Genomic DNA, 10,694 nt, shown 5'->3' on the forward strand with positions numbered 1-10,694 from the left:
AAATTTAACCAAGCGCATTCAAGCCATCACATGAGAAACCCACCGCTGAGAGAAGCCCCGTTTGAGGAGGGACTTCTCCACAAAACCCCAATCAACTCGGTCATAAGCTTTAGATAGGTCCAACTTATATGCGCAAAAATCAAGGACCCCTCCTTCAACGACTGGATATAATGAATACACTCGAATGCTATAATTGAGTTGTCAAAAATAAGTCGCCTGATAATGAAAGCATTTTGATTTTCAGAAATGAGATCGCACGAAAAGGCCGTAGCCTATTAACCATACACCTTGACACGACTTCGTAAATCACATTGCACAGGCTGATTGGTCGAAAGTCCTTGAGGCAAACTGGGTGTTGCATATTTGGAATCAACACAATAGCCATATCATTAAATCCAACGGGCATAGATCCCATTTGAAAGAAATTAATGTAGGGGATCGTAGCAGAAATTTAAAATTTTCTATGCATCACCAAGATCAATCTATGGAGTCATCTAGAAACGAGAGAGAGAGGAGTGCATCTACATACCCTTGTAGATCGCGAGCGGAAGCGTTCAAGAGAACGGGGTTGATGGAGTCGTACTCGTCGTGATCCAAATCACTAATGATCCTAGCGCCGAACGGACGGCACCTTCGCGTTCAACACACGTATGGTTGGGAGAGACGTCTCCTCCTTCTTGATCCAGCAAGGGGGAAGGAGAGGTTGATGGAGATCCAGCAGCACGACAGCGTGGTGGTGGAAGCAGCGGGGATCTCGGCAGGGCTTCGCGAAGCTCAGCGAGAGGGAGAGGTGTTACGGGGGGAGAGGGAGGCGCGAGGAGCTTGGGTGCGCAGCCCTCCCTCCCCCCTCTTATATAGGGGCCCTGGGGGCGCGCCGGCCCCTAGAGATCCAATCTCAAGAGGGAGGGGGGGCGGCCAAAGGGGGGAACTTGCCCCCCAAGTCAGGTGGGGCGCCCCCACCCCAGGGTTTCCAACCCTAGGCGCAGGGGGAGGCCCAAGGGGGGCGCACCAGCCCACCAGGGGCTGTTTCCCTTCCCACTTTATCCCATGGGGCCCTCCGGGATAGGTGGCCCCACCCGGTGGACCCCCGGGACCCTTCCGGTGGTCCCGGTACAATACCGGTGACCCCCGAAACTTTCCCGGTGGCCGAAACTGGACTTTCTATATACAAATCTTTACCTCCGGACCATTCTGGAACTCCTCGTGACATCCGGGATCTCATCCAGGACTCCGAACAACTTTTGGGTTACCGCATACTAATATCTCTAGAACCCTAGCGTCACCGAACCTTAAGTGTGTAGACCCTACGGGTTCGGGAATCACGCAGACATGACCGAGACAACTCTCTGGCCAATAACCAACATCAGGATGTGGATACCCATGTTGGCTCCCACATGTTCCATGATGATCTCATCGAATGAACCACGATGTCGAGGATTCAAGTAATCCCGTATACAATTCCCTTTGTCAATCGGTATGTTACTTGCCCGAGATTCGATCGTCGGTATCCCAATACCTCGTTCAATCTCGTTACCGGCAAGTCACTTTACTCGTACCGTAATGCATGATCACGTGACCAACCACTTGGTCACATTGAGCTCATTATGATGATGCATTACCGAGTGGGCCTAGAGATACCTCTCGGTCATACGGAGTGACAAATCCCAGTCTCGATCCGTGTCAACCCAAAAGACACTTTCGGAGATACCTGCAGTATACCTTTATAGCCACCCAGTTACGTTGTGATGTTTGGTACACCCAAAGCACTCTTACGGTATCCGGGAGTTACACGATCTCATGGTCTAAGGAAATGATACTTGACATTAGAAAAGCTCTAGCTAACGAACTACACGATCTTGTGCTATGCTTAGGATTGGGTCTTGTCCATCACATCATTCTCCCAATGATGTGATCCCGTTATCAATGACATCCGATGTCCATGGTTAGGAAACCGTAACCATCCATTGATCAACGAGCTAGTCAACTAGAGGCTCACTAGGGACATGTTGTGGTCTATGTATTCACACATGTATTACGATTTTCGGATAACACAATTATAGCATGAACAATAGACAATTATCATGAACAAGGAAATATAATAATAACCATTTTATTATTGCCTCTAGGGCATATTTCCAACAGTCTCCCACTTGCACTAGAGTCAATAATCTAGTGACATTATGATGAATCGAACACCCATAGAGTTCTGGTGTTGATCATGTTTTGCTCGCGGAAGAGGTTTAGTCAACGGGTCTGCAACATTCAGATCCGTATGCACTTTGCAAATATCTATGTCTCCATCTTGAACATTTTCACGAATGGAGTTTAAGCGACGCTTGATGTGCCTGGTCTTGTTGTGAAACCTGGGCTCCTTGGCAAGGGCAATGGCTCCAGTGTTGTCACAGAAGAGAGTCATCGGCCCCGACGCATTGGGAATAACTCCTAGGGCAGTAATGAACTCCTTCATCCAGATTGCTTCATGTGCTGCCTCCGAGGCTGCCATGTATTCCGCTTCACATGTAGATCCGGCCACGACGCTTTGCTTCCAACTGCACCAGCTTACTGCCCCACCATTCAAAATATACATGTATCCGGTTTGTGACTTAGAGTCATCCAGATCTGTGTCGAAGCTAGCATCGATGTAACCCTTTACGACGAGCTCTTCGTCACCCCCATAAACGAGAAACATATCCTTAGTCCTTTTTAGGTACTTCAGGATATTCTTGACCGTTGTCCAGTGTTCCATGCCGGGATTACTTTGGTACCTTCCTACCAAACTTATGGCAAGGTTTACATCAGGTCTGGTGCATAGCATGGCATACATAATAGACCCTATGGCCAAGGCATAGGGGATGACACTCATCTTTTCTTTATCTTCTGCCATGGTAGGGCATTGAGCTGAGCTCAATTTCCCACCTTGCAACACAGGCAAGAACCCCTTCTTGGACTGATCCATATTGAATTTCTTCAACATATTATCAAGGTATGTGCTTTGTGAAAGATCTATGAGGCGTCTCGATCTATCTCTATAGATCTTGATGCCTGATATATAAGCAGCTTCTCCAAGGTCCTTCATTGGAAAATACTTATTCAAGTAGGCTTTTATGCTGTCCAAAAGTTCTATATCATTTCCCATCAAAAGTATGTCATCCACATATAATATGAGAAATGCTACAGAGCTCCCACTCACTTTCTTGTAAACGCAGGCTTCTCCATAAGTCTGCATAAACCCAAACACTTTGATCATCCCATCAAAGCGAATGTTCCAACTCCGAGATGCTTGCACCAACCCATAGATGGATCGCTGGAGCTTGCATACCTTGTTAGCATTCTTAGGATTGACAAAACCTTCCGGCTGCATCATATACAATTCTTCCTTAAGATAGCCATTAAGGAATGCCGTTTTGACGTCCATTTGCCATATCTCATAATCATAGTATGCGGCAATTGCTAACATGATTCAGACGGACTTCAGCTTCGCTACGGGAGAGGAAGTCTCATCGTAGTCAACCCCTTGAACTTGTCGATAACCCTTAGCGACAAGTCGAGCCTTATAGATGGTAACATTACCATCCGCGTCCGTCTTCTTCTTAAAGATCCATTTATTTTCTATCGCTCGCCGATCATCGGGCAAGTCTGTCAAAATCCATACTTTGTTTTCATACATGGATCCTATCTCGGATTGCATGGCTTCAAGCCATTTGTTGGAATCTGGGCCCGCCATCGCTTCTTCATAGTTTGAAGGTTCACCGTTGTCTAACAACATGATTTCCAGGACAGGGTTGCCATACCACTATGGTGTGGACGTGTCCTTGTGGACCTACGAAGTTCAGTAGTAACTTGATCCAAAGTACCTTGATCATCATCATTAACTTCCTCTCCAGTCGGTGCAGGCACCACAGGAACATCTTCCTGAGCTGCGCTACTTACCGGTTCAAGAGGTAGTACTTCATCAAGTTCCACTTTCCTCCCACTTACTTCTTTTGAGAGAAACTCTTTCTCCAGAAAGGACCCGTTCTTGGCAACAAAGATCTTGCCTTCGGATCTGAGGTAGAAGGTATACCCAATGGTTTCCTTAGGGTATCCTATGAAGACGCATTTTTCCGACTTGGGTTTGAGCTTTTCAGGTTGAAGTTTCTTGACATAAGCATCGCATCCCAAAACTTTTAGAAACGACGGCTTAGGTTTCTTTCCAAACCATAATTCATACGGTGTCGTCTCAATGGATTTAGACGGTGCCCTATTTAAAGTGAATGTAGCTGTCTCTAAAGCGTATCCCCAAAATGATAGTTGTAAATCGGTGAGTGACATCATAGATCGCACCATATCCAATAAAGTGCGATTACAATGTTCGGACACACCGTTACGCTGAGGTGTTCCAGGCGGCGTGAGTTGTGAAACGATTCCACATTTCCTTAAGTGCGTACCAAATTCGTGACTTAAATATTCTCCCCCACGATCTGATTGTAAGAACTTTATCTTTCGGTCACGTTGATTCTCTACCTCACTCTGAAATTCCTTGAACTTTTCAAAGGTCTCAGACTTGTGTTTCATCAAGTAGACATACCCATATCTACTTAAGTCATCAGAGAGAGTGAGAACATAAAGATAGCCTCCGCGAGCCTCAACGCTCATTGGACCGCACACATCAATATGTATTATTTCCAATAGGTTGGTTGCTCGCTCCATAGTTCCGGAGAACGGAGTCTTGGTCATTTTGCCCATGAGGCATGGTTCGCACGTGTCAAATGATTCGTAATCAAGAGACTCCAAAAGTCCATCAGCATGGAGCTTCTTCATGCGTTTGACACCAATGTGACCAAGGCGGCAGTGCCACAGATATGTGGGACTATCATTATCAACCTTACATCTTTTGGTATTCACACTATGAATATGTGTAACATCACGTTCGAGATTCATTAAGAATAAACCATTGACCAGCGGGGCATGACCATAAAACATATCTCTCATATAAATAGAACAACCATTATTCTCGGATTTAAATGAGTAGCCATCTCGTATTAAACGAGATCCAGATACAATGTTCATGCTCAAAGCTGGCACTAAATAACAATTATTGAGGTTTAAAACTAATCCCGTAGGTAAATGTAGAGGTAGCGTGCCGACGGCGATCACATCGACCTTGGAACCATTCCCGACGCGCATCGTCACCTCGTCCTTCGCCAGTCTCCGCTTATTCCGCAGCTCCTGTTTTGAGTTACAAATATGAGCAACCGCACCGGTATCAAATACCCAGGAGCTACTACGAGTACTGGTAAGGTACACATCAATAACATGTATATCACATATACCTTTGGTGTTGCCGGCCTTCTTGTCCGCTAAGTACTTGGGGCAGTTCCGCTTCCAGTGACCGTTCCCCTTGCAATAAAAGCACTCAGTCTCAGGTTTGGGTCCGTGCTTTGGCTTCTTCCTGGCAACTGGCTTACCGGGCGCGGCAACTCCCTTGCCGTCCTTCTTGAAGTTCTTCTTACCCTTGCCTTTCTTGAAACTAGTGGTTTTATTGACAATCAACACTTGATGTTCCTTTTTGATTTCCACCTCCGCTGATTTCAGCATTGAAAATACCTCAGGAATAGTTTTCACCATCCCCTGCATATTGTAGTTCATCACAAAGCTCTTGTAGCTAGGTGGGAGCAACTGAAGGATTCTGTCAATGACCGCCTCATCCGGGATGTTAATGTCCAGCTGAGACAAGCGGTTGTGCAACCCAGACATTTTGAGTATGTGCTCGCTGACAGAACTATTTTCGTCCATCTTACAACTATAGAACTTGTCGGAGACTTCATATCTCTCGACTCGGCCGTGAGCTTGGAAAACCATTTTCAGCTCTTGGGACATCTCATATGCTCCGTGCTGCTCAAAACGCTTTTGGAGCCCCGGTTCTAAGCTGTAAAGCATGTCGCACTGAACCAGGGAGTAATCATCACTACGCGACTGCCAAGCGTTCATAACGTCTTGGTTCGCTGGGGCGGGTGCGTCACCTAGCGGTGATTCTAGGACATATGCTTTCTTGGCAGCTATGAGGATGATCCTCAAGTTCCGGACCCAGTCCGTATAGTTGCTACCATCGTCTTTCAGCTTGGTTTTCTCTAGGAACGCGTTGAAGTTGAGGTTGACATGAGCGTTGGCCATTTGATCTACAAGACATTTTGCAAAAGTTTTTAGACTAAGTTCATGATAATTAATTTCATCTAATCAAATTATTTAATGAACTCCCACTTAGATAGACATCCCTCTAGTCATCTAAGTGATACATGATCCGAGTCAACAAGGCCGTGTCCAATCATCACGTGAGACGGACTAGTCATCATCGGTGAACATCTTCATGTTGATCGTATCTTCTATACGACTCATGTTTGACCTTTCGGTCTCTTGTGTTCCGAGGCCATGTCTGTACATGCTAGGCTCGTCAAGTCAACCTAAGTGTTTTGCATGTGTAAATCTGGCTTACACCCGTTGTATGTGAATGTTAGAATCTATCACACCCGATCATCACGTGGTGCTTCGAAACAACGAACTTTCGCAACGACGCATAGTTAGGGGGAACACTTTCTTGAAATTATTATGAGGGATCATCTTATTTACTACAGTCATTCTAAGCAAATAAGATGCAAAAACATGATAAACATCACATGCAATCAAATAGTGACATGATATGGCCAATATCATTTTGCTCCTTTTGATCTCCATCTTCTGGGCACCATGATCATCATCGTCACCGGCATGACACCATGATCTCTATCATCGTGTCTTCATGAAGTTGTCACGCCAATGATCACTTCTACTACTATGGCTAACAGTTTTAGCAATAAAGTAAAGTAATTACATGGCGTTATTCAATGACACGCAAGTCATACAATAATTAAGACAACTCCTATGGCTCCTGCCGGTTGTCATACTCATCGACATGCAAGTCGTGATTCCTATTACAAGAACATGATCAATTTCATACATCACATATATACCATTCATCACATCCTTTTGGCCATATCACATCACAAGGCATATGCTGCAAAAGCAAGTTAGACGTCCTATAATTGTTGTTGCATGTTTTTACGTGGCTGCAATAGGGTTCTAGCAAGAACGTTTCTTACCTATGCCAAAACCACAATGTGATATGCCAATTTCTATTTACCCTTCATAAGGACCCTTTTCATCGAATCCGGTCTGACTAAAGTGGGAGAGACAGACACCCGCTAGCCACCTTATGCAACTAGTGCATGTCAGTAGGTGGAACCTGTCTCACGTAAGCGTACGTGTAAGGTCGGTCCAGGACGCTTCATCCCACGATGCCGCCGAAACAAGATAAGACTAGTAGTGGCAAGTAAACTGACAACATCTACGCCCACAACAAAATTGTGTTCTACTCGTGCATAGAAACTATGCATAGACCTAGCTCATGATGCCACTGTAGGGGATCGTAGCAGAAATTTAAAATTTTCTACGCATCACCAAGATCAATCTATGGAGTCATCTAGCAACGAGAAGGAGTGTATCTACATACCCTTGTAGATCGCAAGCGGAAGCGTTCAAGAGAACGGGGTTGATGGAGTCGTACTCGTCGCGATCCAAATCACCGATGATCCTAGCGCCGAACGGACGACACCTCCGCATTCAACACACGTACGGTTGGGAGAGATGTATCCTCCTTCTTGATCCAGCAAGGGGGAAGGAGAGGTTGATGGAGATCCAGCAGCACGACGGCGTGGTGGTGGAAGCAACGGGGATCTCGGCAGGGCTTCGCCAAGCTCAGCGAGAGGGAGAGGTCTTACGGGGGGAGAGGGAGGCGCCAGGAGCTTGGGTGCGCAGCCCTCCCTCCCCTCCTCTTTATATAGGGGCCCTGGGGGGGGGGAGGGCGCCGGCCCCTAGAGATCCAATCTCAAGGGGGGGGGGCAAAGGGGGGAACTTGCCCCCCAAGTCAAGTGGGGCGCCCCCCACCCCCAGGGTTTCCAACCCTAGGCGCAGGGGAGGCCCAAGGGGGGTGCACCAGCCCACCAGAGGCTAGTTCCCTTCCCACTTCAGCCCATGGGGCCCTCCAGGATAGGTGGCCCCACCCGGTGGACCCCCGGGACCCTTCTGGTGGTCCCGGTACAATACCGGTGACCCCCGAAACTTTCCCGGTGGCCGAAACTGGACTTCCTATATACATATCTTTACCTCTAGACCATTACGGAACTCCTAGTGAGGCCCGGGATCTCATCCGAGACTCCGAACAACTTTCGGGTTACCACATACTAATATATCTACAACCCTAGCGTCATCGAACCTTAAGTGTGTAGACCCTACGGGTTCGGGAATCACGCAGACATGACCGAGACAGCTCTCCGGCTAATAACCAACAGCGGGATCTGGATTCCCATGTTGACTCCCACATATTCCACGATGATCTCATCGAATGAACCATGATGTCGAGGATTCAAGTAATCCCGTATACAATTCCCTTTGTCAATCGGTATGTTACTTGCCCGAGATTCGATCGTCGGTATCCCAATACCTCGTCCAATCTTGTTACCGGCAAGTCACTTTACTCGTACCGTAATGCATGATCCCGTGACCAACCACTTGGTCACATTGAGCTCATTATGATGATGCATTACCGAGTGGGCCTAGAGATACCTATCTGTCATACGGAGTGACAAATCCCAGTCTCGATCCGTGTCAACCCAAAAGACACTTTCGGAGATACTTGCAGTATACCTTTATAGCCACCTAGTTACGTTGTGACGTTTGGTGCACCCAAAGCACTCTTACGGTATCCGGGAGTTACACGATCTCATGGTCTAAGGAAATGATATTTGACATTAGAAAAGCTCTAGCAAACGAACGATCTTGTGCTATGCTTAGGATTGGGTCTTGTCCATCACATCATTCTCCCAATGATGTGATCCCGTTATCAATGACATCCGATGTCCATGGTTAGGAAACCGTAACCATCCATTGATCAACGAGCTAGTCAACTAGAGGCTCACTAGGGACATGTTGTGGTCTATGTATTCACACATGTATTACGATTTCTGGATAACACAATTATAGCATGAACAATAAACAATTATCATGAACAACGAAATATAATAATAACCATTTTATTATTGCCTCTAGGGCATATTTCCAACAATTAAGTACTGCAGCAATGACGTCCTCATTTAAGACTAGCCAGTTTTGCTGAAAAAATCGCGCCGGAAATTCATTGGGGCCGCGTGCTTTCAATGATCCTATTTAAAATAAAGAATCAGAAACCTCCTTATCAGTAAAAGGAGCCCCAAGTTTAATTTTCATCTCCTTAGTAACCTTGGGCACAATACAGTCCAAGACAACCTTAGGCTGTAGGGTGGGATCCTTGGTATATACCTCCTTGAAATAGGATGAGGCCATCCGTTCCATGTCAGAGGGGGAAGAACACCACGACCCATCTTCCTTCTTCAGGTGCTGGATATAATTCCTTCGAGCTCACCAGACTGCTCGATGGTGAAGGTACTTTGTGTTTCTCTCACCCTCCTTCAACCAAGTCACACGGGAACGTCGAAGCGACATCATCTCCTCCCGATAAAGGAGCTCATCAAGTTGAAACATTTTATTATGGATAGTTGCATCTTTAGCACTACCCTGTTGGAGCACGTCCAACTCATCCCTTAATTTCTCAATCTCTTTCAACATGTTACCAAACTTGTTCATGCTCCATTCTTTTAGATCATACATCAACTCCTTTAGGGATGATGCAACAGTACCCATGTAACCATCTGGACGTTTAGTTGCCCACACATGTGCTACCACCTCCGGGAGTGAGGGATCCCTCTCCCACATTATTTCATACCGAGGGCAAGCCCGGCGTCGCTGGTTATTTACTCCAGGAACCAGTTGCACTACAATGGGTAGGTGATATGAGCGTGAAGATGCAAGATGCAACACTCGAGCAAAAGGAAACAACCCCTTCCATGCCTCATCTGCACAAGCGTGATCAAGTCTCACACGAACATTTGCGTTACCACGCTGGCCATTATCATATGTGAAGGGAGCACCAAGAAATCCAAGATCCCATAGTTTGCAATCTATCAGGGCATCTCGAAATGTTGTCATTTGATTTTCAGCACGCATGGCCCTTGAGAAGTGCTCATGCTACTACATAGCCTCTTTAAAATCGCCACACGCCATCTAGGGGTCATCCGAAACACTCCGAAGCCTTGTTAGACGGTCCCACATCAAATGCATGTTCTCCACGCGAGGTTCCCCATAGACAAAGGTACCTCTTCATCGAACACCATGACTGTTATCATCAATCATTACATCAATATATCGGGAACAAGATTCAAGAACTGAAACTTGTAGAGTTTCGTCCCAATAAAGAGCCAAACCCCCACTCAAACCATTGGTTGAAACACCACAAAAACCTTCCAGACCCAGTCTCCACTTAATATTTTGAACTTTGTTAACATCCTGTCTTGTTTCACTCAAAAAGACAAGCTTTGGGGAGTTGGCTTGTGAGAGGGCCAAAACATCGTGAACTGTCCGGCGATTCCTGCCCCCCCCCCAATTCCATGCGAGTATATTCATCATACCACAAATTCACACAAACACCTTCTTGAAGCAATCCAAAGCAGACTTAATTTTCCGTCAAGATCAAAGGCACATCCACACAAAAAACCAGTCACTCCAGCAAGACAGCTCCACAGTGCGAA

The sequence above is a fragment of the Triticum aestivum genome, chromosome 3B (genome assembly GCF_018294505.1).
Source record: "Triticum aestivum cultivar Chinese Spring chromosome 3B, IWGSC CS RefSeq v2.1, whole genome shotgun sequence".
In the NCBI taxonomy this organism is placed as follows: Eukaryota; Viridiplantae; Streptophyta; class Magnoliopsida; order Poales; family Poaceae; genus Triticum; species Triticum aestivum.